At 34.2% G+C, this 12606-nt stretch overlaps 1 long non-coding RNA gene across 1 annotated transcript; it reads left to right on the forward strand.

The window, feature by feature from the left end:
* The first annotated feature begins 1405 nt into the window (after window positions 1–1405).
* On the forward strand, window positions 1406–4809 carry LOC137434390 (uncharacterized). The gene is made up of 3 exons (XR_010985856.2): window positions 1406–3734; window positions 3835–4481; window positions 4574–4809. It is a non-coding gene; the product is annotated as an uncharacterized LOC137434390 (long non-coding RNA).
* The last annotated feature ends 7797 nt before the right edge of the window (window positions 4810–12606 follow it).

Below are 12606 nucleotides of genomic sequence, written 5' to 3' on the forward strand. Positions count from 1 at the left end.
ATTAGACTTTTCATTTCTTTATTTTCCTCCTCAGTGCGAGTTTGATTTATTTACCGTAATACATTCAATCTTTTATGAATCTCACTGATTTCCATCTTTTTATATTTTTCCTCCCTCTCTGTTTCCTCCCTTTCCTCCTTCTCCTTTTTCTCCCTTTCCTCCTTCTCCTTTTTCTCCCTTTCCTGCTTCTCTCTTTTTCCCTCTCCTTTTTCTCCCTTTCATCCTTCTCCTGCTTCTCCTTTTTCTCCCTTTCCTCCTTCTCCTTTTTCTCCCTTTCCTCCTTCTCCTTTTTCTCTCTTTCCTCCTTCTCTTCAACTCCTTCCTCATCCCTTGCTACCCTTGAGTTTGAGCCCCATATAATATTATACATATACTCATCTGGATTTTGAGATATTCTTGTATCTGTAATTATTTTTCTCATAATAGGATACCAATAAGATTTGTTGATGATTTCTAAAAGAGTTTTATATTTCATAACTTTGAGAAGTTCATTTTTATTTAATATTTTAATCAAGTCTCTATTTGTGGGTTTAGCAATATCAGTATAAGGCCAGTTTTTAATGACAAAATTTCCATGTATATGTTCCAATTCACAAGGTATGTAAAACCGAGCACCCTTTTCTTGTAGGTATCCCTGAATACAAAAATTATAATTCTCTTGTAGTCTTCTTCCTGCCATTTATGTATCAGAAATATATGTGAGATTAATATTATGACAGGTAATACCACCCCATCTTCCCACTACCAAATCGGTTTGTATTCCTCGGCTTTCTATCTTTATCTCATTACCTTCCTTCTTTGTCATATAAACTATTGTTTTGCTGCCATATGATTTTGTATTCTTAAAATCATGTATTTGTTGTTTGCTAATTGTACTTCCACATAACTCCTTATCCTCACCAAGCGGATAATATTCTTCTTTATGAGACTGATTTAAATCATGTAGGTCTTCTAAGTTTATTGAAAAAGACCAATTATACCCTAAATCAGGCATATCATACCCCCATTTATTAATTCGCATATTAACTATATGGCCTTCTTTATAAAATTCAATTGTAAGCAGATAGTTCAATTTAATGAGGAAAGGTGTATGGTCAGTATAACCAGGTGTTGTGGTTGTAAATTTTACTTGTTTAACAAAACGTGCTGTTTTATTTAAAGATATATATTGTGATAAATCACTGAATCTAATCAAGTCATTCGCATCTGTAGGGTTTGGATAATTGATTAATTTATAAGTATTTTTCATATTAATATTTTTACTTATACTATATTTTTGTTGTTTAGCCTGTGCCTTTGTATAATAATTTGATAAATCAATATCCTGAGGGGATTCTCCAAAGATAGAACCATCTTTTCCTACATAAGTCATTTATATTAGATTAAAAATGACATCATCAAAATTTTCATTATTGTTGAGTTGAAATAATACATAAAAACATAATTGACCACAACATTTAGAATTAATTTCTCGAACTTGAAACGTTTGATAAACACCATTCTGTAAGAATTGTATTACTTCAACAGGTGGTGGCATACCATAACTATCAAAATAATATTTATCCTGACTATTATGAATACAAACCCAATGAGAACCATTCTGTGTGTCTAAATTCATAATAATATTCTTTGTAATCTTGGACAACTTTGTTAATTCATCTCTCATACAAATAACCACATTATCAATTTTTTGTTTTTTACAATACTTAGCAAGTTCAATATTTGACGTTGTATTCTTTCCAAATTGTTTAAATCATTTATCCATTTATTTATGAGAAAGATGTAACCCATTACCCCTTTTAGTTAGTTTAACACCCGCTTGAGCGATAGAGGAAAGCATATCTCCAACCAACAATCTAGCTTTAACAGGTAGACTTTCAAGTTTTTGAGCAAAATCCACAATTACACCACTTCCACTAATTTGTTTCTCCATCTCCTTGTTATGTCTTTCCAATTCTTTTTGAGCTTGAAGTTGTGCCTTCCTTTCGTTAGCGGTTTTTACCACTGCTGAAATACCACCCGTCAATGCTCCTGCCGCACTTAAACCAGCAAATATAGGTATTAGAAATGGAAGAAATCCTCCACTCGTTTCCCTTGTTGAATATTTCTTTAACATAGGTTTTGACATTTTAATTTTAAGTGATCCAGCATCATTTAGTGTTTTTACCTGCTCTCTTGTGAGTAAAACATCAATTCTTACTGCTCCTTTTCTTTGAATTGTATTAACATTAATAATACAAGGCTTTTGATTTTGAATACAAGATGTTAATTTATTAAGATTGATTTGATTAACATATACCCCAGTTGGTTCTTTCCTACTCATTTATTTATGAGAAAAAATCCACGTGATATTAATCATAACACCATTTCTGTTTTAATCTGTAATTCTGTTTCTTCCAAAAGCAAACAATAAGCATCAACTTCTTCATTCTCTCCTCTTTCAATGTATATAGAAGTATCCACTCTATTAGACTTTATAGTTTCCTTTTGAGAACTCAGGTAAATTGCGTAGATTGTATAAAGTTTTTGAAACGCAGTCATAACCAAAATAGGATCATTATTACCGTTGCTTTCACACACCTTTTGGTAAGACTTGTCGGCTTCCGCATAATCATTTTTTTCTCAATCAATTTCCAATCTATCTCGCGGATAAAATGTGCCATCAAGAGCAACCCGAAGTTGTTTCACCTTAGCATTATCACTAAGCACATTATTCTTATCAGTACCGTCCTCTTCATCTGGTTTTTAAAAAACGAGCCATAGGTATCGTGGCTTTCCTTGAAGAACACCTAAATTCCAAGTGTAGATAATGTTTTCCAGTTTAACGTGTTGACTTCTTCTTTTAAGGTATGATACATTTAGCGGGGTCTTTGAGTTAAGTCTTCTATTCAACATCTCTTCCGTTTTAAGATTAGGAGTATATTCACTGATATACCAACACAAATCATTAATAACAAATTTATTATTGTCGTCAAAAGCATTTTCAACCCCAAAAAGCAACCGATTTACATTATCATTTTTTTGGAGTTGAAATCTAATTTTAAGCCCACACAAAACTTTGTCATAATCACAAAATCCAAATATACCTTTCAGAGGTACTGCTACGGTAAAACTATTCTCTGTTTTTGTATCATCATTATACATTGCCTTCCTTTGACTATAACCAGGGTCTGCGTTTGTACCCGTTGACATATCAGGAATAAAACCTTCAACAGCTCCCTTACCCATTCTATCACTAAACGAATATAGTGTAAATTTCATCATTTCAGATGTAGCAGAGACATAATCAACCGCTTCAACCTCTTGTGTTCCAATATACAGGCGGACACTATCAAATTCTCTATTTATTCTCTACCCACTCATACCAAAGTTAATTACACCTCCACTCTTTAGTCTGGTTGATACTTGGTTCTATCATTTATATAATAGTAAAAGGGACAACATTAACCATACTCAAACCGTTTCTCATTAATTCCCTTCACTTTTGAGAAATGACATGTGTTATAACTTGGATCCCTTCCCAGAATTATTCATTGTCTTGTTTCCTGTTTTTCACACACACACGCCCTGAGTTTCTCCGAAACAACGACAGGCAGTTTGAGTTTCAATTCCCTAAACACATTATAAAAAGCTGTATTCAGTTCGTTGTGAAACTCTTGCGAATCGACGAAGATGAGCATCAACTTGTCTTATTCCAGTCTTTCCTCTGATGAAGAATACTCACCAGGATATTGGTAAGTTTTGTTTGGTGTTAAACACTGTTAATGAGAGCTTTGTATGTGATTAATTAATTATATTATATAACTAATTATTTATTTTTTCTCTTTATTACAGCAATTCAAATATTGTGAATATCCTGGCAGAATTTCAAGTTGTTCCTCAAGAGTTTCACAACGAACTGAATACGGGTGTGAACAACCTACCGAGATGGAGGTCTCTGAATGAATTCAATGTTTCACCGTTCTTAGAAGATTCATGTGGAAGGTATGATACAAAATAAAATACGTTGATATTAAATGAGGCTGCCTTAGAATGTGTGTGATGTTTTGTCTGGCTTCCTTCAGCACAGTAATTTTTCTTTTTTTAATTTTGTCTGTAGTAATAACCTCGAAGAAGACACAGACGAGATGTTGTCTCTTGTTCAAAACCACCATCAGAGTCGACCCCTGGTTATTCATTTATTCATCTCTCTGACTGGCACCATTAAACAGGGGCTGACATTTATTTATTTATTGACAATACGATGTATCTTTTAATCATTTCTCCTCATGTTTTTTCTTTCTTTTTTTAAACAGAATATAACACCACAAACAAACCCTTCATTAACAGAGATGAGAGTTGAGATCGATGACCACAACCTCAAAGACCACAACTATGATTGGGATTATTTTGAGATCCCAAAGAGTGGTTATTTACTACCAACCTGTGATACCCTAAATTTTCAACTCAACTATCTTGACAAAAAGCTTGATCTTTTAGAGGTATGGTTTATTTATTATATATTCTCATTTACTTTACCTTCTCCTTGCTTCACCCTATATTAATATTTTCTCTCCCCTCTTGTCTTAAACAGAAAGAGATTCAAAACCTAAAGACATCTGCTGCTGCTGAAACTACCTTCGACTTGTGCTGGGGAGAAGCTGATGGCTTATGCTGGGAAGAAGCTGAATATATACCTCAAGAAAAATGTTTTAATAATATAAGGATTTTTATGTTTTCACTATTATTTAATTATATTTGCTTTGCCTACAATTATTTAATTCTTAATTACAAAAAGAGAATAAAGGAAAAAAGAGGGGGAAGTGTGCCCCCACCCTTGATCCTCCACCCCCCTCATCCCACCCCTCACCTCCCCTTGTGTGTGTGGGGAAGGTGGGGGTGGGATGAGGGGGGTGGAGGGTCAAGGGTGGGGGTGCACAGAGGGGTGGGGGATGATGGGTGTGGTCTGTGTGGGCGTGGTCTGTGTGGGCGTCGTCTGTGTGGGCGTGGTCTGTGTGGGCGTGGCTTTTGCATTTCTATATTTTTTTTAATAGTAATTAAATTAACTAATCTGGGTGGGGTGGATAAAAGTATGGATGGTTGTTGTTTAATGGCATATCAGCTTTGTTTTTTGTAATTCTTGTGAGTAAAATGAACCCAAGATTTCTTCCCCATTCCTATCATATAATTTGTAAGTCCAAGGGACTGTATCCATTACATCAACGATTTTAAATAATTCATTAGTCCATCTCTTTGTATAACCTTTCTCAAAATGGCTTTTCCATCTGTATATTCTTACAATATTACCAACTTTGAACTTGGGCTTTCTCAAATTAATCTCCTTTTCATATTCTAATTTTGTAAATGTTTCCGATGGTTTTGATTTTGTTGATGAATGATCTGTATTATTGTAATTATCTACAATATCCTGAATTAAATATACCCATTGTTGAGAACCGAGTTGTGTGAATTTTTTATATAATCTATCTTTCAAAGTGCGATTAAAACGCTCAATAACAACTGCCTTTCCTTCATTAAAGGTGCTGTATAATTTAATACCCTCCCCCTTAAGAAATTTCATAAATATTTTGTTATAGAACTCTGTTCCCTCATCAGTCCATAACTTCTTTGATTTTCTTTTACTTTTACTAAATATTCCACTGAAAGCTAACATAAGAGTATCACCCCGTTTGTTTTTCAAAGGAACAACCCAAGCATATCTACTCCTCAAATCAATAACGGTTAAAGCATACCTGTATCCCCTATCATTATTCAATTCAATTAAATCGGCGGACCAGATGTGATCGGTGTCTTTAGAATAAACCTTCCTTCTTTTAAACTTTGTGATTATAGGTTTGTGTAATTCATTAGCCAAAAGCTCCTCAGTCTTGATGACATCATTAGAGCCCAATAGTTTTTTGAGGGTGAATAACCAAGACCAAGTTTCAATTTGGCACTTATCATTTTTTCCACAATAAACCTATCAACTTTCTCTCTCAACGTAGGATTTCGTATCAAAGACAAATTATACAACATTTCTTTATCTGCTTCATGTTTTTCATCCAATGTAATGGTATTCCCATAAGCATTATCATGCTTCATACACACTTCATCAACCCTATTTATAGGTTTAGACCAAGGTTTAGGATTGTCAGCCTCATCTAATCTTTTATCCAAGTTTATTCCTGGACCACAGAAAGAAGAATAATAATAATAATAATTCATTTATTTTGTATAGCGCTTTTCCAGAAGCCCAAAGGCGCTTTGACAGAGTGGCAAACATAATGCATAACAATACATGAAAACAACAATTGCAAAAAGACAAGAATCAATAGGGAAATATTTAAAGCAAAAGGAGGGAGAAGGAGAAGAGATAGTCAGGGGTTAAATGCTGTGGGTTGAATGTTGAATGCAGTGTTGAAGAGGTGGGTCTTTAGTGATGTTTTGAATGTGGTGAGTGAGGAGGAGTCTCTGATGGTGTGAGGTAGTGAATTCCAGAGGGTGGGAGCAGCGATGGAGAAGGCCCTGTCCCCCCAGGATCTGAATTTGGTCCGGATGGAGGGGGTCAGGAGGTTGGTACCAGCAGAGCGGAGGTTGCGGGTGGGAGTGTGTCTGGAGAGGAGGTCAGCCAGGTAGGATCGGGCCAGGTTATGGAGGGCTTTGTATGTTAAGAGGAGGATTTTGTACTGGATTCTCTGGGGGATGGGGAGCCAGTGAAGCTTGTAAAGGACGGGGGTGATGTGGTCACGGGTCCAGGAATGGGTGAGTAGACGGGCAGCGGAGTTCTGAATGTATTGGAGTTTATTGGTGATTTTTGAGGGTGAACCATAGAGGAGGCTATTGCAGTAGTCCAGACGGGAGGTGATGAAGGCGTGGATGAGGGTTTCTGCAGCCGTGGAGGAGAGGGATGAGCGGAGACGGGCAATGTTTTTCAGGTGAAAGAAGGCTGACTTTGTGATCTGTTTAGTGTATTTGTCGAAGGAAAGGGTTTGGTCAAAGATGACGCCAAGATTCCAGATGTGAGGGGAGGTGGATACTGGGATACCGTCGATGTTGAGGGCAAAGTTATGGGTGGATTTTGTGAGCGTTTTTGGGCCAATGATGATTATTTCAGATTTATCACAGTTAAGCTTGAGGAAGTTGATTTGAAGCCAGGATTTTATTTCAGTGAATATCCAGGAATATCCAGTGAATATCCAGGAAGAATATCCAGGAAGATGTAGTTCCCCAGGAATTCCAGTTGTTGTAAATTTACTTCCTGACAGAAACTTTTGTATGTCTCCTCCACTTTTAGGAGAGATGAATTGGCACTTTTTAGAGCCACACACTTGATGCCTTTTTGGCACTTTGGCACTTTCATTCCTTTTTGATAAACTCTATTATTTTTAGCTTTAACATAAGAGATATTTTTAGATTTAGTTTTCTTTTTACATTTGAGACAATAACTCATATTTATTTATGAGAAAAAGTCCTACATAGTGCCAAAACCTGTTTGGTTTTCAACATATACATTTCGATCTTTATTTTTAAAACATAAAGAATCCTTAGAAATGTCTTCACTCTCTCCTCCATTTATTTACAAATAAAACGAACTAAAGTCAATAACACCAACATCATCAACCACATAAACTTTTCCTTCTTCTTCTTCTTTATCCCCACTTTCTCGTTTAAATCTCCTCCCTGAAAGTGAAGACATTGTCGTCGTTATTCTTGAAAATAATATTTCCATTAGACTTTTCATTTCTTTATTTTCCTCCTCAGTGCGAGTTTGATTTATTTACCGTAATACATTCAATCTTTTATGAATCTCACTGATTTCCATCTTTTTATATTTTTCCTCCCTCTCTGTTTCCTCCCTTTCCTCCTTCTCCTTTTTCTCCCTTTCCTCCTTCTCCTTTTTCTCCCTTTCCTGCTTCTCTCTTTTTCCCTCTCCTTTTTCTCCCTTTCATCCTTCTCCTGCTTCTCCTTTTTCTCCCTTTCCTCCTTCTCCTTTTTCTCCCTTTCCTCCTTCTCCTTTTTCTCGCTTTCCTCCTTCTCTTCAACTCCTTCCTCATCCCTTGCTACCGTTGAGTTTGAGCCCCATATAATATTATACATATACTCATCTGGATTTTGAGATATTCTTGTATCTGTAATTATTTTTCTCATAATAGGATACCAATAAGATTTGTTGATGATTTCTAAAAGAGTTTTATATTTCATAACTTTGAGAAGTTCATTTTTATTTAATATTTTAATCAAGTCTCTATTTGTGGGTTTAGCAATATCAGTATAAGGCCAGTTTTTAATGACAAAATTTCCATGTATATGTTCCAATTCACAAGGTATGTAAAACCGAGCACCCTTTTCTTGTAGGTATCCCTGAATACAAAAATTATAATTGTCTTGTAGTCTTCTTCCTGCCATTTATGTATCAGAAATATATGTGAGATTAATATTATGACAGGTAATACCACCCCATCTTCCCACTACCAAATCGGTTTGTATTCCTCGGCTTTCTATCTTTATCTCATTACCTTCCTTCTTTGTCATATAAACTATTGTTTTGCTGCCATATGATTTTGTATTCTTAAAATCATGTATTTGTTGTTTGCTAATTGTACTTCCACATAACTCCTTATCCTCACCAAGCGGATAATATTCTTCTTTATGAGACTGATTTAAATCATGTAGGTCTTCTAAGTTTATTGAAAAAGACCAATTATACCCTAAATCAGGCATATCATACCCCCATTTATTAATTCACATATTAACTATATGGCCTTCTTTATAAAATTCAATTGTAAGCAGATAGTTCAATTTAATGAGGAAAGGTGTATGGTCAGTTTAACCAGGTGTTGTGGTTGTAAATTTTACTTGTTTAACAAAACGTGCTGTTTTATTTAAAGATATATATTGTGATAAATCACTGAATCTAATCAAGTCATTCGCATCTGTAGGGCTTGGATAATTGATTAATTTATAAGTATTTTTCATATTAATATTTTTACTTATACTATATTTTTGTTGTTTAGCCTGTGCCTTTGTATAATAATTTGATAAATCAATATCCTGAGGGGATTCTCCAAAGATAGAACCATCTTTTCCTACATAAGTCATTTATATTAGATTTAAAATGACATCATCAAAATTTTCATTATTGTTGAGTTGAAATAATACATAAAAACATAATTGACCACAACATTTAGAATTAATTTCTCGAACTTGAAACGTTTGTTAAACACCATTCTGTAAGAATTGTATTACTTCAACAGGTGGTGGCATACCATAACTATCAAAATAATATTTATCCTGACTATTATGAATACAAACCCAATGAGAACCATTCTGTGTGTCTAAATTCATAATAATATTCTTTGTATTCTTGGACAACTTTGTTAATTCATCTCTCATACAAATAACCACATTATCAATTTTTTGTTTTTTACAATACTTAGCAAGTTCAATATTTGACGTTGTATTCTTTCCAAATTGTTTAAACCATTTATCCATTTATTTATGAGAAAGATATAACCCATTACCCCTTTTAGTTAGTTTAACACCCGCTTGAGCGATAGAGGAAAGCATATCTCCAACCAACAATCTAGCTTTATCAGGTAGACTTTCAAGTTTTTGAGCAAAATCCACAATTACACCACTTCCACTAATTTGTTTCTCCATCTCCTTGTTATGTCTTTCCAATTCTTTTTGAGCTTGAAGTTGTGCCTTCCTTTCGTTAGCGGTTTTTACCACTGCTGAAATACCACCCGTCAATGCTCCTGCCGCACTTAAACCAGCAAATATAGGTATTAGAAATGGAAGAAATCCTCCACTCATTTCCCTTGTTGAATATTTCTTTAACATAGGTTTTGACATTTTAATTTTAAGTGATCCAGCATCATTTAGTGTTTTTACCTGCTCTCTTGTGAGTAAAACATCAATTCTTACTGCTCCTTTTCTTTGAATTGTATTAACATTAACAATACAAGGCTTTTGATTTTGAATACAAGATGTTAATTTATTAAGATTGATTTGATTAACATATACCCCAGTTGGTTCTTTCCTACTCATTTATTTATGAGAAAAAATCCACGTGATATTAATCATAACACCATTATCTGTATTAATCTGTAATTCTGTTTCTTCCAAAAGCAAACAATAAGCATCAACTTCTTCATTCTCTCCTCTTTCAATGTATATAGAAGTATCCACTCGATTAGACTTTATAGTTTCCTTTTGAGAACTCAGGTAAATTGCGTAGATTGTATAGAGTTTTTGAAACGCAGTCATATCCAAAATAGGATCTTTATTACCGTTGCTTTCACACACCTTTTGGTAAGACTTGTCGGCTTCCGCATAATCATTTTTTTCCCAATCAATTTCCAATCTATCTCGCGGATAAAATGTGCCATCAAGAGCAACCCGAAGTTGTTTCACCTTAGCATTATCACTAAGCACATTATTCTTATCAGTACCGTCCTCTTCATCTGGTTTTTAAAAAATGAGCCATAGGTATCGTGGCTTTCCTTGAAGAACACCTAAATTCCAAGTGTAGATAATGTTTTCCAGTTTAACGTGTTGACTTCTTCTTTTAAGGTATGATACATTTAGCGGGGTCTTTGAGTTAAGTCTTCTATTCAACATCTCTTCCGTTTTAAGATTAGGAGTATATTCACTGATATACCAACACAAATCATTAATAACAAATTTATTATTGTCGTCAAAAGCATTTTCAACCCCAAAAAGCAACCGATTTACATTATCATTTTTTTGGAGTTGAAATCTAATTTTAAGCCCACACAAAACTTTGTCATCATCACAAAATCCAAATATACCTTTCAGAGGTACTGCTACGGTAAAACTATTCTCTGTTTTTGTATCATCATTATACATTGCCTTCCTTTGACTATAACCAGGGTCTGCGTTTGTACCCGTTGACATATCAGGAATAAAACCTTCAACAGCTCCCTTACCCATTCTATCACTAAAGGAATATAGTGTAAATTTCATCATTTCAGATGTAGCAGAGACATAATCAACCGCTTCAACCTCTTGTGTTCCAATATACAGGCGGACACTGTCAAACATTTTCCAGAAGAAATCATTTACGAGTGTAGCATTAGTATTATTCGCAGCCTTAGTGAATTTAAATTTACACAGCAAGAAACTATCAGCTAGATTCAAGTAAGTTTGTTGATTATTTATTTCAAAACTTTTTGTTCCGTTTGAATTCCAGTCTGTTCCTGTTATAGCATTTACCTTAAAATAGTCTTCCTTTTTAGTGGAGTTTGAAATGATAATCGTATCATCCAAATCATAGATACTATCAATCGTTTCCATACTTGTATTTATATAGCATTAAAATCGTTGAAACCCTGACCCAAGTATTTTAATGATTTTTTGTCATTCTTGTGAAGATAGTTGAGTTTTACCTTTTTTAATTTCTTTGATCGATTGTAATTTATATGAGACTCCTTTTGAGCATCTTTTATACTCTTTATAGCACCCGCAACTGAGCCCATGGCAGAAGCAGTTGAACCAATTAGGTCTTTATGTTTAAGAATGGTTGAACCAATACCCATTAGAGTATCAATTATCCCATCTCCTTTATTTCTAAATTGATGTCCCACACCCCGTTGTCTCTTTGGTTTATAGTATCCTCTACCAAGAAACATACCTTCACCCTTATAGTATGGTGAAAGGAACATGCCCTCTCCAATCCCATCCCCTGTAATTATTTTATATTTTCCCAACTCGTGATTTCTCACAATAACCATTATTTATTTATTGAAAAACTTCACGTAGGTGAATTCTGATGGATATAATTTCTTCATTAAAGGAGATCATACGATTATCTTGATCGGTTATCCTAAAATTTACTCTGTATATGGTTTTTCCTGACACAGGTAAATAGACAAGATTTTTTGGTTCCATATTAAATTTATAACCAATCGGGGTTGAGTATGCGCTGAATGAAAATATTGTATTTGTTCTTATTCCATCGTTATAAGCACCATCAATCAAATCACAATGACTTAATACTGAATTTATACTGGAGGATATTTGAATGACATTATCACTGTAAAACGTCCCATTAGTTTCAATCTTTTTTGAAGAGAAACCCAATAGCTCTTTAAACGATTTTTAAATCGTGAAATCAACTTTATAATTATTTTTAAGTTTAATAGTTGATTTTGAAGTGTGTTTTTGAATATCTGTTACAATATTTTTTGGTTCATCACCTTGTTCTTTCATAAGGCGAGAGACTTCAGAAGATATTTGAGAAATCTCGTAAGCTCCGGGTGAAACGGTTATAGTTTTATATCCACTTCCTGGATTATAACTAAACTTGTTGTTTTTCTCTGTGATATTAAAAAGGGTATTATAAGTTTCCATCGACAATAAAGATGCCTCATATTCTTTTGTGGGGTCAAGTTGTAGTGGGTAAGGGAATGAAGCTGTGTAATCACTCGTTGTGAAATTAAAACTAAGAATTGTGCTTCTCATCTTATTTAATATCTAATAAAATATCTTTGTATTGACATTTATTAATTATTTTCATATTCATCAACTGATCTAAAATGGCGGATGCTTCATTAAAACAATTGTTGTTTCCAGCCTTCTTACTACCTAACAACAATAATAGCC

The sequence above is a fragment of the Myxine glutinosa genome, chromosome 10, assembly GCF_964187855.1.
Source record: "Myxine glutinosa chromosome 10, kmMyxGlut1.1, whole genome shotgun sequence".
NCBI classification, from domain to species: Eukaryota; Metazoa; Chordata; class Myxini; order Myxiniformes; family Myxinidae; genus Myxine; species Myxine glutinosa.